The 18390-nt window shown below is 37.8% G+C and overlaps 1 long non-coding RNA gene across 1 annotated transcript; it reads left to right on the top strand.

Moving 5' to 3' along the window:
- The first annotated feature begins 1024 nt into the window (after window positions 1-1024).
- LOC144334594 (uncharacterized) lies at window positions 1025-17741 on the top strand. Its single transcript, XR_013404554.1, has 2 exons — window positions 1025-1173; window positions 13221-17741. It is a non-coding gene; the product is annotated as an uncharacterized LOC144334594 (long non-coding RNA).
- The last annotated feature ends 649 nt before the right edge of the window (window positions 17742-18390 follow it).

Here is an 18390-nt window from a genome sequence, read left to right as displayed (position 1 = left end):
TAAGCCTTTATCTACATGACAACACATAATGACCCATCATATAGTTAAACCCCGCCCGTGACTACTAACAGGAGCTGTTTCATCTCTCCTAATAACATCTGCTCTAACCAGATGGTTTAACTTTAACTTTCTTATTCTTTTAACCCTAGGCGTATTAACCAACACACTATCAATCATGACACGGTATTATGTGTGAAAGTACATTTCAAGGCCACCATACAACAATAGTCCAAAAAGGACTCTGATATATGGAATAATTCTATTTATTATCTCAGAAATATTCTTCTTTGCTGATTTCTTCTGGGCATTCTACCACTCTAGTCTAGCCCCAATTTCAGGCCGGGTGCGGTGGCTCAAGCCTGTAATCCCAGCACTTTGGGAGGCCGAGGCGGGCGGATCACAAGGTCAGGAGATCGAGACCACAGTGAAACCCCGTCTCTACTAAAAATACAAAAAATTAGCCGGGCGCGGTGGCGGGCGCCTGTAGTCCCAGCTACTCAGGAGGCTGAGGCAGGAGAATGGCGGGAACCCGGGAGGCGGAGCTTGCAGTGAGCCGAGATCGCGCCACTGCACTCCAGCCTGGGCAACAGCGTGAGACTCCGTCTCAAAAAAAAAAAAAAAAAAGCCACTTTCATAGTATATTTTCTTTCATCTGGAGTTCATTTTTTTTCTAATAACTTAGAGTTTAGCTTTATTTAGGGACCTTAAACACTCCTTACGCCGAGTTCTATTAGGTTAACTTGGGTTGAGTATGGCTGCGGTGGCTAGCACGAAATTGACCAACCCTCGACATCAGTAGACCATAGTTAATCTTTTGTTTATTCCTAAAGATTTATCACTGCAGGGGCCTTTGAAAACAGTATGCTGAGAATAGATAGGGCTCAAGGACAGTATCTCCAACTGAACTTTTAATGAACTCCCGTAGGCGCCAAGAAGGCGGGTAGATAAGAAAGAATATAGAAACAAGGTACTGAGTAGAAGGTTACATGTGGGAAAAGAAAGTTTGTTTTGCATTGCATTCTTTCTGCTGACGTGAGGTTTATGGAGTATAAGTAAAGTGAGGCGGAGGCTCACATGTTCTCTGTGTGTCTTTGTCTTTGTGTGTGTTCTTTCATTCCCCACCACCCCCGGTGCGGCCCCCAACAAGTGGCACAGCGAGCAGGGTCAGCACGGGTGAGTAGGGGAGAACAAGAAGGGGAACCCCCTAGGAGCGGGTAAGGCTCAGATATTGTTAAGGGGAACCTTCTTAAGCTTTCATTATGGGAATTCCATCTCTCTGGCCTCAGAATATTTATGGCTGTTTCAAGGACTGTTGCTGTCTATGGGAGTAGAAGTGAAAGAAAAAGACTTTGAAGCAGTTGTTTGCCCATGTTGAATAACATTGTTACTGGTTTCAGTATCAGACTAAAGTGCAGCTGAATCGGAAAAAATGGTTACAGGTAGTAAAAGCTTTGCTTAGAGCTCTCCAGTTAGGGGATATTATGCCTCTAAAATTGTGGACCTTGTGTAACTCTATCGCTCAGACATTAGAGTTACTTGAGACTGATTAGGAGTGTGGTAATGTAGCCACAGGAGGAAAGGTATCTGAGGATTTGGAAAAATAAAATAAAATAAAATAGATCTGAAATGGAGCTCATTTGTGCCAGGGTAGCAAAAGGGGGAGAAGAGAAAAAGCCAGCTCTTCCTTCTTCTAAAGGAAATTCTGACATGCACTGTATTATGGAAATGCTTCAACAAATATTACAGATACATTCTTCTAATTCACCTTTGTGAGCTTTCCCTGTTTCTTTTCCTTCTGCCCTGTTAAAAGAGAATTTTCCAGTGCCTCCAACCCCCGGGCTTCCTTATCTTTACCTTTGTTTGGCAAAGTTTTCTCAGTGCCTTGCCCACCATTGGGGGAGGGAGAAAAGGAAAAGATTAAAAAAAAAAAAAATTTAAGGAGCTGGATCTGTTTCCAATTATTTGTGCTTCTTTTGCTCCTAATGCTCAGTTTTCAAATGGTGGCAATAATGTCCAATTTAATGCCTTACAAATTAAATTTTTAAAAGAAATGAAAGCTGCCATTTCTAACTATGAACCCCTATCCTTGGTCTTCTTGATATTTTTTCATCAGAAAATTTGATAATTTCTATAGACTGGAAGACTTTGGGGAAGGCTTTTCTTGATCGTTCTCAGTGGTTACAATTGCACAGCTGGTAAATGAACAAGGCGCATGTACAGGCTAGAAAAAATGTTATGTGTGATCCCCCAGGAGCCACTGAGGAACAACTCACAGGCACGGGCCAATATGCTACTCTTAGTGCTCAGGCTGGTCTAGAAGATGTTGCCCTTACTCAAATCAAGACTTTGTTTTTAAGGGCCTAAAATAAGGTAGAGATAACAGGAAAATCTTCCCTTTCTTCTGTGAAGATTTTACAGGGCACAAATGAACAATATTCAGATTTCGTAGCCCGTCTTCAGGATGCTGTCTTGAAAATTGTGGGTGCTGACCTTGCTTCAAAAATTTTGTTACAAACGTTGTCTTTTAAAAATGCTTATGCTGACTGTCAAAAATTGTTAAAATCGTTAAAGGCCAATGGGGCCAATTTAGATAAATATATTAAAACTTGTGTTAGTGTTGGAAGGGCTATTTATAATGCTCAATTATTTGCTGGAGCTTTGTCTAAAGCCTTAAAAGGAAATAACAAACAAGGTGTTTGCTTTCAGTGTGGTAAACCTAGACATTTCAAAAAAGAATGTCATAAAAATTGAACACTTTTATCCCTCAAGGCAGAAAGCTGCCTTCAGAGGTGTACAAATGTTGTGGTAAAGGTCGACATTGGACAAATAAATGTCGTTTCAAAACTGATAAAAGTGGAAATTTACTGTCTCCTCTCCTGGGAAATGGGAGCCGGGGCCCACAGGCTTGGGGCCCCAACAATTTATGTCACCAGGTCTGAAAGTGTAGTTGGTTTATCAGTCTTTACAAATGAGAAATATAAGAAAGGAAAAGAATGCACAAACGAACTAGGTTTCTTGTAATAAATCACTAAACTAGTCAAAGGACCAAAAAATACAAGATCAGCGTGACTCTGAAGGATGTGAGATTATGGTTCTGCACTTGTTACATTAAAGAGCTAAAATAAATAGACGTAATATTAACAATAATAGCAGTAATAATAGCCATAGTATACTGAGTACTTACTATGTGTCTACTACTGTGAAAAAATCTTCACTTGCATTTAGTTCTTCCAACATCCCTTTAAGACTGACAAATTTTATAATTATTACCATTTTGTAGACAGGAAAACAGAGTTAAGACAGTTTTATAAATGTATCCAAGGTCATATAGCTATTATATTTTGAAAATATGACTTTCTGTCCCCAGAGCTTACATGCTTAACTCTTTCCTCTAGACTGCTCTATAAAGTACAAAAATGGTAGTCACCCTCCTTGGAATAATCGGAGGAAAGAAAAATCAATAACTAAGTAAAAGTTGTATCTCAGCACCAGATCCAATCCCAATTTCAAGTATCCATTTAGCCTTGGATAGCATCACTGTGTTTTGAAAACCAAAATCCGTTGAGTATTTTGTGGTCCACCATCTTTTACAAAGCAGATACTCTATTGAATAGTAAGCTACGAACTGAATTTCTGTACCTGTAATCACCTTATTTGTTTACAAATATTTGTTATTGACTAAATCTGCATACAATACCCAGTGAGCAATGGCCTACAACATCAAGGAATAAATTCAAGTCCTCCTTAAGGATCCCACACCTTACCCCAGTTTCTCAGCTTTATGTGGCAACTAAGCAGAGCGCCGCTGCTGACTTAGTTATTACTCAGCCTTATACTTTGTCTCCTAATAGAGGAGTATATAAATTAGCTATTAGAGTGTGTGGCCCTTTGCCAAAAGGACATGATGTTACTAATAAAATTCTTATTATGGTTCAAGTCTCACAATTTATATGCCTAGAGGCAGGGGAACGTATTCTCAATAGGGAGGGTTTGGTAGCACAGAAAAAACTGTTTTTTGGGAAACTTTAGTTTCTAATCAAAAGCCCTTATGTTCATTGCACGTTAATGAAATAGTTTTTAAAGGGTTAATTGATACGGTGGTGAATATGTCTATTATTTGTTTAAATTAGAGGCCTATACAATAGGAAAAAAGACAAGTTTCAGTTATATTCACTGGCTTGGGTGCTGCTTCTGTGGTTTATCAAGACGTAGAACCTTTAACCTGTGTCGGTCCTAAAGGTCAACAAGGTCAAGTGTTTTTTTTAATTTTTATATTGTTCCTATCAATATTAATTTTTGGGAACAAGATCTTTCACAACAATTTGCTGCTTTTTTAAACATTCCTCATATTTCCTCAGCTGCCAAAAATATGATGTTCAAAATGGGCTACAATCCTTTAAACTCATAGCCACCACTCCTATTTAGGTGAAACAGTGACCATTATTTAAAGAAATACTTAGGACTCTAAAAGAGTAAGTCAAAAAACAAATGGCCGAGGGGAATATAAAGCCACGTATTTCTGCATGGAATTCCCGTCTTTGTCTTGTCTTAAAACTATAAATGTTTGCATTAAACCTAGGGAAAGTTTACAGCCTGGTCTTCCTAATCCTGCCCTTATCCCACAAAGTTAAAAATTAATGGTCATAGATCTCAAAAATTGTTTTTTCTCTATTCAGTTACAACATCTTTTTTCTATTCTAGAAGGAGACAGTCACTTGGACAGCTCACGTCATTTAACTCCTTTGGCTTTACAGGAACTCCAGCTTGTGGAAGAGCAACTTCAAAAGGCTCATTTATATTATATCCTTCCCGATGTTCCCCTTTCCCTTTGTTTATTTCATACTTTACATTCTCCTACAGGAATGATTCATCAGACCAATCGGCCGCTAGAATGGATCTTTTTGTCCAATAAAACATCTAAACGCTTGGCTACTTATATCGATTGTTTAGCTGAACTGATCATCAAAGGACGGCATCACTGTCGACAACTTTGGGGAGGAGATCCTTCCTTAATTATCTCTCAATTCACTCATAGTCAGACCATTTATCTTCTTGCAACTTCTGATTCTTGGCAAGAAGCTTCATCAATCTTGAGTTACAGTTTATCCTTATCCCTCGGTGCAACAGGGAGAATTGTTTGCTATTCTCATGGTCTTACTTGATTTCCCTACTACTGGTTGTAATATTGTTAGTGATTCTCAATATGCCGTTTATGTTACTTCTTATATTTCTCAGGCCACTTTACCTCTTTGTGCTATTTCTTCTCTTCAAAAACTCTTTTCCTTGTTATTTTCTACTTTGAGCCAACGTGGAGCTCCTTTATTCATCACTCATCTTCGTTCTCATTTTCAACTGCCTAGACCATTAGTTCATGGAAATACTCAGATTGATTCACTTCTAATTGGCCACTTGCAGGCTGCAGAACAAGAACATGCTCTACATCACACTAATAGTTCTGGCCTTCAACGACAGTTTCATTTAACTCGTAAACAAGCTCGTTCTCTTATTCGAGCTTGTCCTTTCTGTGCTCCTTTGAGCATTCCATCCTTCCATCCTGGAGTTAACCCGAGAGGTACTCAAGTTAATCAAATTTGGCAAATGGATGTTATACATATTCCTTCTTTTGGACGATTAAAGTATGTTCATCATACCATTGATACTTTTTCTCATTTTCAATGGGCCACTCCGTTGCCATCTGAGAAAGCTGATTCTGTTATTACACATCTCTTAGCTTGTTTTGCCATTATGGGCATTCCTTTTATACTTAAAACTGATAATGCCCCTGCCTAAGTCTCTCATAAATTACAAGTTTTCTTACAGCAATACAATATTCCACATATTACCGGGATCCCGGGCAACAGTCAAGGTCAAGCCATCATTGAGCGTGCAAATTTAACTTTAAAAACTCAACTATTAAAACAAAAAGGGGGAAATGAGCCCCCCCCCAAAAAAAAAACAGATTTTTTTGAAGGTTAACCTTTCTACCTTAATTTTTTTGATTTTGAAGGTTCTTTTTACCTTAATTATTTTTTGAATCAATGGAGACAATTGCAAGACTCCGCTGTCGTAACCCATCTTTCCTCACCTCCCTCGGTGATAGTCCCCGCTGACAATTTAAAGATTTGGTATCTTAATGAAGAAGGTAAGTATGTTCAAGGGCAAGTTCTAAAACAGGGACGGGGCTATGCTCTTGTCCTTACGGGGAGCGGACCTGAGTGGTTTCCTACAAGATGATTGAAACCCTGTTGAAAAGAAAACTGGATTCAGCATGCATTTCTTCCTTTGTTGGATGTGCCTCGGAGGGGGACTTATTTCCCTTAGTGAGGCTTTGTATGAATATTGCACTTATATTCCCTTTCCACCCTTGTATCAGGGAGTCGCCTGGGGAGAGGCGGAAATTAAGGTTTTCACCAATGACACTACTTGAATGCCGTCCCCCTATATAGACGAGGACAATATAGAATGGAAAACGGGAATTATAAACAACACATATCAATTTGGAGTGGAAGAACTTCCAATATGCATGGGAAATAGTTCTCATTGTCTCCGAAAATCGTATGAAGCCTGGGTTGTTCGCTATAATCATAGTTATGTGGCTGCTAATACTGTTATTATAATCATACTCTATATAGTAATGGAACTATTCCTAGTTCTTTACCTTTTTGTCCTATTCCAGAGGTTTCTCCTAATATTGAGGTGCTGGAGTGACAACTATGTCGGGGAAATAAAACCCGGATTTTATTAGAATACAATGGGATGCAAATAACTGATTGAAGTGTGCACGGTGATTTTCAAACAAAATTTAGTCACATATCTTTGAAATGGCACCGGGTAAATAAAAGTATTGCTGCTAACAATAATGAAACCTTGGTATGGTGTGAAGGAGGCCTAAGTACAGAGTCATCTTTGGAAGTTGTTAGCTGCAGGCGATGCCATTAGCACTTTTGTGGGGAATATGTCTCTTAATCTTTCTAACCCAACTAATTCCTCTCATATTCAGTTATATCGGAATACCTCTCGATATATTATTGCTTGTGTCCGTAAGCCCTACCTATTATTAGCAGGGAATTTGACATGGGATAATAATACGGGAATTGTTAATTGTACAAATACGTGTACATTTTTGTCTTGCCTCAATCATTCTTGGTGGCACAACTTTGCTGGGGATATTTATATCCTCAGGGCTCGTAAGGAAATTTGGCTACCTGTTAATCTTACGTGACCGTGGGGGGCATCACCTCTTGAAACTGATATTTGGACTTCTCTTCAGCGAACCCGCCGTGCCCTTGGACTTATAATTGCCTCGGTGATGAGTCTTGTTGACATTGCCTCCACTGCGGCTGTAGCAGGGCTCGCTCTTCATCAAAGCATACAAAATGCTGAATTTGTGCAGCAATGGCATGAACAGTCTCACCGGTTATGGCTTCAACAACGAAACATTGATTCTCAACTTGCTGAAAGATTAGACAACATGGAGCAAGCATTGACATGGCTTGGAGATCAGCTCACTGTACTCAGTACTCGGGTAACATTACAATGTGATTGGAATTCCACTCAATTTTGTGTAACGCCTGTGCCTTTTAACATCTCTCAAAATTGGACTGTAATCCGAAAATTATTAATTGGCCATAAAAATATTAGTTTGGACATTCAAGAGCTCACTCAGAACATTTCCGAAGCATTTCGACAACAATTACATGTGCTGTCTGGAACTGTAACCTTGCAGGAGCTGGGGCAGCGCCTTGCTGCCTTTAACCCATGGACTCAGATATAAACATGGATTTCTACAATCTCTGGAAGTATATTGCTTTGGGCACTTGGTTTGGGTCTACTTCTTTTGGTGATTCGATGCTCCCTCCGTCGCCACCAAAAACAAAAGAAAACACAGGAACAAATATGGGCTACCTTTTTAGGATTGAGGCAAAACAAAATTAAAAGGGGGGAAATGCAGGGGCCTTTGAAAACAGTATGCTGAGAATAGATAGGGCTCAAGGACAGTATCTCCAACTGAACTTTTAATGAACTCCCGTAGGCGCCAAGAAGGCGGGTAGATAAGAAAGAATATAGAAACAAGGTACTGAGTAGAAGGTTACATGTGGGAAAAGAAAGTTTGTTTTGCATTGCATTCTTTCTGCTGACGTGAGGTTTATGGAGTATAAATAAAGTGAGGCGGAGGCTCTGAGCGCGGCCACCATGTTCTCTGTGTGTCTTTGTCTTTGTGTGTGTTCTTTCATTCTCCACCACCCCCGGTGCGGCCCCCAACATATCACTGCTCTTTCCCGTGGGGGTGTGATTGAGCAAACTGTTTTGAGTTGCCTTTGTGTGTGCTTGGTATCTGCTCCTTTTGATCTGGGGGATCTAGAGGGCATTTCCACTGGGGCGGGGATGCTTACATGTGTAATCTTACTAAGAGTTAATAGAAAGGCCAGGACCAAACCTATTTGTTTATGGGGTTGTGGAGACCCATCTAGACATTTTCAGTGTACTGCTTTTAATAATTAAGCAACATTAACTGCAAAAATACTTACGTGTAAGATTAAAATGTGAAGGAAAAAGTAATTATGAATCGCAATTTTCAGTTCTGAAAATTTAGAGTCTTTAAAGTTGAATTGACAGAGGCTTGACTGAGAGAATATTTATAATTAGGGTATAACTGATTTAGGGTATAATATGTGGGGTATCACTTTCAGAGGGGTATGCTCTACGTCCTATACTAGTATTAGGGTGAAACTTTAGTTATTATATTTATTATACGAAATGGAACCTTAATTTAGTAGGAGGGTCTTAAGAGTTTTTTAGGAAAATTACACCAATTGAAGGGTAGCTGTTGGGATATTGATGGTTAAAATACAGTTTTTGGACTCTGACTGGGTTGCATTTAGTTTCTTGTTTTTGGGGTTTGGCAAGGGCACATTGACCTGGGTTGGTGATAAGTTCAGAGATGAGGGGATGAAGCGTTTGCCGATTTAATCGGAAGTAGTTCTTGGAAGTGCGTGGATGTGCGTGGGCGTATGCACCTATTGATTGATTATTATGTCCATCAAGCATGAATTAATAATCACCTCATGGTTGGAATGCCAGTCCAGAATATTCAATATAAGCTCAGCTTCTACAATTGATTTGGCAGAAATAAAATCCAAGTTCATCTACAGCTTATTTAGAGGGGACCAGGTCTTCTGCTATGGTGAGTGATAGCACCCCCAAAGTTAAAAATACCAAACGCATGGCAGTGCTCCCATGACTGGTTAATAGGGTGATAGTCATTAGTCCATAGAGATGTCTTACGTAAGGGAAAAGTGTGGGCGATCTTAATTTTATGGCCCTGAGGTAAGAACCAGATGCCAGGTATAGTTTCAATGTAGTTTCCCCCAAGTGTAATGGACCCAGAGCGAGGAGGGTAGCGCTCATGAGCAGGATGGTGATTTCTCGGAGGTTGTAGATTAAGAGACCAAAGTTTGGTGGGGGATATCCATATTGATGAGAAATTTCTTGACTGGGACGTGCTGTGGCCAATGAATGAATATATGTACTATGTAATATTAAGGATTGACAGTACTAATTGGGTTAAATTTGTATTGTACTGTTAATATTAGTAGGTTGATGGAGGGATTTCTAATACATGCTTATATGCATGTGGGTAAGCTTTTAATGCACTTTCATGCAGGAATGGCCTCAGTATCCTGACCGTGCAAAGGTAGCATAATCCCTTGTTCCCCAAATTGGGACTTGTATGAATGGCCACATGAGGGTTCAGCTGTCTCTTACTTTTCATCAGTGAAATTGACCTATCTGGGAAGAAGCGGATGTAGATAAATAAAACGAGAAGACACTATGGAGCTTCATTTTATTAATGCAAATAAAAACTCAAAAAGCCTACAGGCCCTAGCCAGTATCCCTGCATTAAAAATTTTGGTTGGGGTGACCTCAGAGCATGACTCAGCCTAACTAAGACTGCACTATTCTAAGCGTATCAATATATATCGATCCAGTAGTTTGATCAATGGAATAATTTACCCTAGGGATAACAGTGCAATCCTATTCTAGATTTCCATAACAACAATAGAGTTTATGACCTTGATGTTTGATCAGGACATCCTAATCATGCAGCTGCTGCTATTAAGAGTTCATTTGTTCAACGATTAAAGTCTTAGGTGATCTGAGTTCAGATCAGAGCAATCCAAGTCTGTTTCTGTCTATTTAAGATTTCTCCCAGAATGAAAGGACAAGAGAAATAGGGTCCACTCATAAAGTGCCCTTTCCTCATAAATGACGTTATCTCAATTTAACAAATCATTATATACCTTACCCAAGAACAGGGTTTGTAAAGATGACAGAGCCTGGCAATTGCATAAAACTTAAAACTTTATAATCAGAGGTTCAACTCCTCTTCTTAACAATATGCCCATAATTAATCTTCTCCTACTTATTTTTCCCACTCTAATCGCCATAGCATTCCTTACACTCATTGAGCGAAAACTCAGGCTACATACAACTAGCCAAAGAGCCTAACATTGTAAGCCCTAATGGACTGCTTCAACCATTCGCTGATGCAATAAAACTTTTCACCAAAGAACCCCTATGGCCCTCAATATCTACTATTACCCTTTGTATTATTGCTCCAAATCTGGCCTTTTCTATCTCTCTCCTATTGTGAACTCCCCTCCCTATAGGAGGTCCTCTAATTAATTTGAATATAAGCCTCCTATTTTTACTAACCATATCAAGCCTAGCCATCAACTCTATTCTGTAATCAGGATGAGCATTCAAATCCAAAGTATGCACTAATTGGCACATTACAAGTTGTAGGCCAAACAAGTTCACAGGAAGTAACCCTAGCCATTATCCTGCTATCAATTCTACTGATAAGAGGCTCATTTAACTTATATGCACCCATAACAATGCAAGAATTCCTTTGACTGCTCCTACTATCATGGCCCCTTGCCATGATATGACTTGTCTCCACACTAGCAGAAACTAATCGAGTCCCTACATTATATATATTTTATAATATTTATATATTTATATTTTATATAATCTATATTTTATATATTATATATAAAATTATATATTAATTTTACACCCTGTGTAGAGAGAATTTTGTTTCTATGTCTATCCATAATAAAATACTATGTCTGTCCATAATAAAAATACTAGTGAAAAGTAGGAATTATAATCACATAAGAGATAAAGGAAAATCTGTTAGTATCAATATGTTAATACATATAGATGGTGTTTGTTTTTAAAGGGTTTAGTAAAAGGCATTCTAGTTTTCTAAGCTATTTCCACTTTACAATATATTTATTTTTCTCTCTTTCATGATTGGAAAGTGTGCAACAGTATGCGTCCCTATGCAATCATCCTTGATTACATCTAAGGGAGTTTCTGCAGTAATAACATTACAGAGTTAATATATTCATCTAGGTATTACAGGGTAACCAAACAACATTCCAAATTCTTTCACCAGCAAAGCCCAGTGTAATCCTAATCCAGGTAGCCACTCGAATTAATGCAATTAACTCAGATACATAAATATAGACATATATTACATATGTATATGTCTGCATGTGTGGATGCACTTACATGATTATAAATACCATCGAATTTTTCTCTCAAACAGTATTTTTGTGGAGAATAATGTATATTCACTAGTTCATCAAAAATATGTTTAAAATTCTTAGATGATTACATTTGTTACAATGACTAGCTGGATTAGAAATAGATTGGGTTAAAAATGATGAAAGAATTGGGGAGAGGGGGCAGAGTGTTGGCTGTTAATTAACACATGGATCAAAGGAGAGCACTGATGTGTTTAGAAGCCACAACATTGACAGAGTAAAAGATAGACCTAAGAATCCAACTGTAAAACTCTTTACTGTGGTATTTTCTGCCATTTCTGCTCCATAACACACATCTTTTTTTTTTTTTTTTTTGAGACGGAGTCTCGCTCTGTCGCCCAGCCCAGGCTGGAGTGCAGTGGCGCGATCTCGGCTCACTGCAAGCTCCGCCTCCCGAGTTCACGCCATTCTCCTGCCTCAGCCTCCCGAGTAGCTGGGACTACAGGCGCCCACAACTGCGCCTGGCTAATTTTTTGTAATTTTTTTTAGTAGAGACGGGGTTTCACTGTGGTCTCGATCTCCTGACCTTGTGATCCGCCCGCCTCGGCCTCCCAAAGTGCTGGGATTACAGGCGTGAGCCACCGCGCCCGGCGCATAACACACATCTTAACCACTTTGTCTTGGTATCTGCAGCATTTCATTTTAGTCTAAATAGCATTTTCTCTCAAATTCATTGTTTCTCTCACCTTCATCTTCCTTCGCTTCTTCCTTCCAGCTGTATTTTTTCACTAGAGAACACTAGATATGTTTATGTAAAAAAGGCCAGAAACAGAGGCTCACGCCTGTAATCCCAGCACTTTGGGAGGCCAAGGCAGGTAGACCACCTGAGGTCAGGAGTTTGAGACCAGCCTGGCCAACATGGTGAAATCCCGTCTCTACTAAAAGTACAAAAATGCATTGGCAGTACACGCCTGCAATCCCAGCTACTCAGGAGCCTGAGGCAGAAGAATTGCTTGAAACCGGTAGGCGGAGGTTGCAGTGAGCGGAGATCGTGCCACTGCACTTCAGATTGGGCGACAGACACCCACTAATAGGAAATTTTGAGAAAAATGATTATATATACGTAGACAAACAATTATATGTTTACCAAGTAATTTGAAATGTAATGTATATCTAATATTTAGAATATATGATCAATATTCCCATAATCATGTCTGATGTACCATCCTCCACATTTGAAAATAGGTAATTCCCAAGTTTCAATGACAAGCTGTTGTCATAAGTGAGCTATCATTATTAAAATCTAAAATTGGACAGAATTAATACATGATATTATCAAATATTCTGACAGTGTAAACTAGGTACCATCAGTTACCATTTGAAATGTTGGTATAAATTTCATGGAGAATGTTATTGGGAAAATGCATTAAAATCCTTACACATAAGTTTGTCTCTGAGCCAGCAATACTAGTACTAGGAAAGAGTTCTAAAATCTTCACTGGACAACAGCAGGCAAATATAAATTCTAGCCTCAAGTATTTCTGTCTATGCTTCAAATCATACATATGCCACATGCAGCAGATAAAAAAACCTTCTTTCCTGTTTCTTTGTTTCACAATGGTTGAATCATGTAACTTCAGGATTTTAATACATTGTATTTCTCAGTGTTTTGGCAGGTGACCTGCGTTGAGAGCCCTCAGCTCTTCTCTCTATCTTCCTTCCTGTGGCTCTACTTTCTGCTCCCAGTATCCCAAACATCAGTCAGCAAAGCTACGTGACTTGTGCTTCTAACAAAAAGAAGAAAACAAGAAGAGAGGAGGAAGAGCAGGAGTGGGAGGAATTTTTTGAAAACTTATGAATTTACTGCAATGCTGCAGTCTGAAGTTTACAGAATAGTGCAAAAGATATAAATGTAAATAAACATATTTACAACGATAAAATCTTGGATTTAGCACCAGCGTCTACAGGTTACTCTTTCGGTCAAACATAGGAAATATCTCATGACAGTAGAAATTAGCATAAGTGAAACAATTCATCAAAATAAATTCAGGATTATGAATACTTATATTCAGCTATTTATTCCTTATACCTGTCATATTCTACTTGGAGGTGGTGGGACATAAACCCTGTGTGTCCTCTTCTGATATACAGAATAACAGGATTTAGCTTAAACTGATATTTTCATAATTTTATCAACAGACTTCAATCATATTTTTTAATACATGCACTATAAAGCTATGTAATCCAGCTTAAATATCCATTGTCCACAATGTTGGGAACAGAAGAGTTTCAGTTTTTGGATATATTTGGATTGTGGAATATTTGCATATACATAATAACATATCCTGGGAATTGACCCAGGTCTAAACACAAAATTCATTTATGTTTCATATAGACTTACGCAGATAGCCTGACAATAATTTTAGACAATATTTGAAATAATTGTGTTCACAAAACAACATTTGTGTGCACATATCATTTTATAACCCTTTATGAGTGTGCCTGCCTGGGGAAATCTAGGTGGACACAGAAAGATACGTTGCAGCTTAAGAGCTTGGAAGATTCTTTCGTCTATTAGGGATATGTTTCTGACTGCCATCTTTCACATGAAGCCATGCGTGGAATATTTCACCTTTTGTGACATGTCAGAGCTCAGAAAGTTTTGGATTCTAGAGTACTTTGGATTTGAGATTTTTTGATTAGTGGTGCTTACCCTGTATACTATTTCATCTTCATCTTCTTCATGTAGGAATAAAAATTGCATTTTTTAACTTATATTACAGAACGCCGACTTATGCATATTAGATTTCTTCATATTTTGATGGAACGAAGATTCTCAGGTTATATGAATGCCTTCCAATAATTTGTATAATCTGTCCATTTGATTTAGGGCTAATTTGTGAATTATGAAAAGATCTGCGTAAGTTTGGTTTTGCAGAAGCTAAGATTTTTGGTAGCTGTCGAAGAAATTTAAGGTGAATGAGTTTTAGTTATTCTCTGCATCCCTTGTTTAAACTCAATGCTACCTTATAACAAACACAAGTCCTAAACTAAATCTGGCTACATGAACCACATTTTATTAACTAAACATTTACTCATGTTTATAAGAAAAACAACTCATCCAAACTGTTTTGTAGGTTTCAGAATGTTCCATTCCATGAACTTTTAAATTTTTCAAACATAACCTTGCCAAAATTACTGAGGCAGAATTCTACTTACTTTATAGTCAACATCAGGCATCCAGAGTCCTTCCCGGTTCATGATTTGCACAAGAACAATTAAAAATTTAGCTAGAGCATTATCTGTAAGGCTGAAAATTACAGGGCCCACAGGATTCTTAATTCTTCCAAAGATAAAAGGTATCTCTAAAATACTTTAGCTTAGAAACATATTTAATTTTACCACTCAGAACCCATTTTAACATTCCTCATGCCAGATAAGAGACCTGTAATTTAAGTCTGTTACTGACATTCACCCATACTACTTATGGTGCTGGATATTGTATGAATTATGAGATGAACTGGTAATAGTTTCCTGTCAGGCTGGAGTTTCCCGACTTCTATGCGAGCTTACCATTTCTGTGCTTCAGACTGTAATCAAAATTCTAGCAGTGTGTATGCTATATTTTAACCTAAATAACAAATACAACAAATGGTTTCACACTGTATATCCTGAAGTATTTTAACATCTGTGAAAAATATTGTAGATGTAGCAAATATTAGAACAGTGTTTGATACAAAGAGGGGGCTCAATGAATGCTAATTCCATGTTATTAATTCATTAATTAATGAACTTATCGTTGTGTAACTACATCCAAATAGAGTAATATGACGACAAGCTTAGATGCAGAGTTAAGAATATTGAGCAAGAATGGATTAAGAGGTTGTGAGGTGTAGGACACAGAGAAACTTAATTTCTATAATTTACTGAGTCATGTTTGAAAGGACTTGTATGCCAACTAGGCACACAATTTTTTGTATTTTTAGTAGAGTGGGGTTTCACCACATTGGCCAGGCTAGTCTTGAACTCCTGACCTCAGATGATCCCCCTGCCCCGGACCTCCCAAATTGCTGGGATTACAGGTGTGAACCAGCGCACCTAGCCCTTTTTCCCTATTCCTAAATGTTTTCTCATAATTTGTTCCTTACATACTTCTTTGCTGGAATACTCAGACCCTTCTTTGCCACTCATAAACTAAAATGACGGTCCAATTCAAGTATCATAGGAATAGTTCAAGTAAATTTTTTTATAACTAGCCAAGAAAATAAATGGTTAGCACACAGGGACTAGGGAAGCCCAGAGGAAATGCTGCTGGATCCATTATGGACCCCAGACAGTGCATGGGTTATACTTAAAAGACACTCTATTGACCCTAGATGGGGAGAGCATTTCAGGCAGAGACTCACAGGTGCAACTGATGAGAGAGAATAGAACATGAAGTGCATTAGAGGAATTGCCAGAAATTGGGTAAAATTGGATCAAAGGAATGTGACCTTGTGATCTCCCCCATGGGACTGAAGAATGTTAGAGTGGTTGTTGGAAAGACGCCGTTCTGAAGGCAGAAAGACATTTAGGCACCTATTGTAGAAATCCAGATGAGAACGTAGAAAATAAAAATAAAGCAATAGTCAAAAATAATTTCACGAAATATTTGTAAATCAAGAAAAACCTGATTTTGGAAATATTTTCTTGTAGACAAGAATAAATAATTATCTAAGGCAATCCTTTATACTGTGACTTAAATCCCAGGAAGATGACTATGTTCCTCAGGTTTTGAGATATGGAATAAATGATGAGATAAAACAGAACATGTTGAATGTAAATGATTATGGAATATACAGCTGACGATGATGTGATATGATACATTATCTACATGATGCATTGAAATGAGGTGAATGATGTAGGCACTGACATGAGCTTTAGGCTATTATTGACCTTCTGTTTTCCTGAATCTGTGTTACTGTCCTTACTTGCACTAAATGGTTTAGCATTACTTGTTTTGGGGGCTCTTTTGCTAAAATCTTCATATAGGTTCAAGGCTTTCTGAGGAAACATGTTGCCATCAGTTGGAACACGTTTCTTGTTCATGCCTTCTACACACACATTTAATGACCATTTTTTTTAAATCTTAAATAAGCACTTATTACACACTGCGGCTGTAACTTCTGCAGTTTGAAATGCAATAGCAAAACTAGTATAGATTTGTTTTTCCTTCTTCACAATTTAATGAGTAAAAGATTCAACCCACGACCTCAGCATATATTTTTTTTCATTTCTTTTTCAGTAGAAAACTTTTACCTTCTCACTTAAAAGAAGCACTTTATTGTGACTTCTCTTTAGCATATTTGAATCACCAGCATCACTACTCATGTGCTTGGGGACACTATACAATAAGAAATGAATTATTTCAACACAAGCACTACCATACCATGGCAGTTGAAAAAAGTGATAACTGAGAGGTTATGGATGATTGTGGTGGTGTAAATCATGTCCTAGGTGGGACAAAGCAGGAATGAAAAAGATTTCTTCATGCTATTCAGAATAGCAGGGAACTTAAAACTTAGAAGCTGTTTATTTGTGGATTTTTTTTAATTTAATTTTTTTTGGCCAAGTTTTGATCCCTGGTAACTCAAACCTCAGAATGAAAAACTGTGGATAAGGGGGACTACTCTACCTAACCATAGACACATTTTCTCCATGATTTTCATGTGGTTAAACATAAAATAAGCTGATAAAATACACAAGTAAAATAGAAAATAGATTTCTACAATTGATGTTTTATAAATGTTTTTGAAATTAGAAGAAAAAACTTTTTAATGTAAAATTAGCTTTAGGAAAAAGCTTGTTGAAAGTGTGGACTTCTAATATATTCTTGTTTTTGAAATGAATATTAATTAAAGCATAATTAGAATTTTTCTTAAGTAAACAAGAAGGTACAGAATCAAAAATTCTTTGATGATGCAAAAAAGATGTTTTACGTATTTTTACTGACTCTCAAGTCTTGCAGGTTGTTTCAAGAGTGCAGTGAGGGTACATGTACACTTTTCTTCTTTCAGGGCTATGATAATGTATCTTTTGTATATTAACTTCTCATGGCTAAGAATGTTGAACGCATTTGGAAAACACTGTTGACAATTGTACCATTTACTTCCCTGCTCAACATTAAATTTGTAAATTAGCTTAAAAGATTTGATTCTTTTCATTTCAAATAACAGATATCATAAGTGATTTTTACTGGCAGGTGGTTTTAAGGAGTATAACTCAGGATAGATATTAAGATATACAAATTAAACTGGGGTTCTTTTTGTGATGTTTTACAAACATTTCAAATTAGTTAGGCACGTACTGTTTACTAAGCCTTATCCTCCTTGAGTAGAATGTAGAAATGAAAACTGTAATTTTTGACTTCAAACACTCAGTCTAATGAGGAAGATTGACCAGTAAATGTCATCAGTAAGAGGCTGTATTATTTGATTTAAAAAAAAGTGGTAGCGCTAAAATTTGACAGATACATACAAAAACTCAGAATGTGCTATTACTGTAGTTTAAATGAATCCCCTAAAGTGTGAAAACATAATCTGCAGTGCAATTGCATTAAGGGGTGGGGCCTAATTAGAGGTGATTAGGTCATGAAGACTCTTCCTTCACGAACAAATTAATGTCATTAGTGAAAGGGAGTAGATTAGTTCATCTCAAGAGTGGGTTTATCTTAAAAGTGTGTTCGGTCCTCCCTTGCCGTTCCACCTCCCACCATTGGATAAAGTGGCCAGAAGGCTTTCATCCGATGTCGGTATGTTGATATTAAATTTCCCAATCTCAAGAACTGTGAGAAGCG

The sequence above is a fragment of the Macaca mulatta genome, chromosome 14 (genome assembly GCF_049350105.2).
Source record: "Macaca mulatta isolate MMU2019108-1 chromosome 14, T2T-MMU8v2.0, whole genome shotgun sequence".
Lineage (NCBI taxonomy): Eukaryota > Metazoa > Chordata > Mammalia > Primates > Cercopithecidae > Macaca > Macaca mulatta.
The sequence above is the reverse complement of the archived record's forward strand: the minus strand, read 5'-3'. Positions and strand labels throughout refer to the sequence as shown.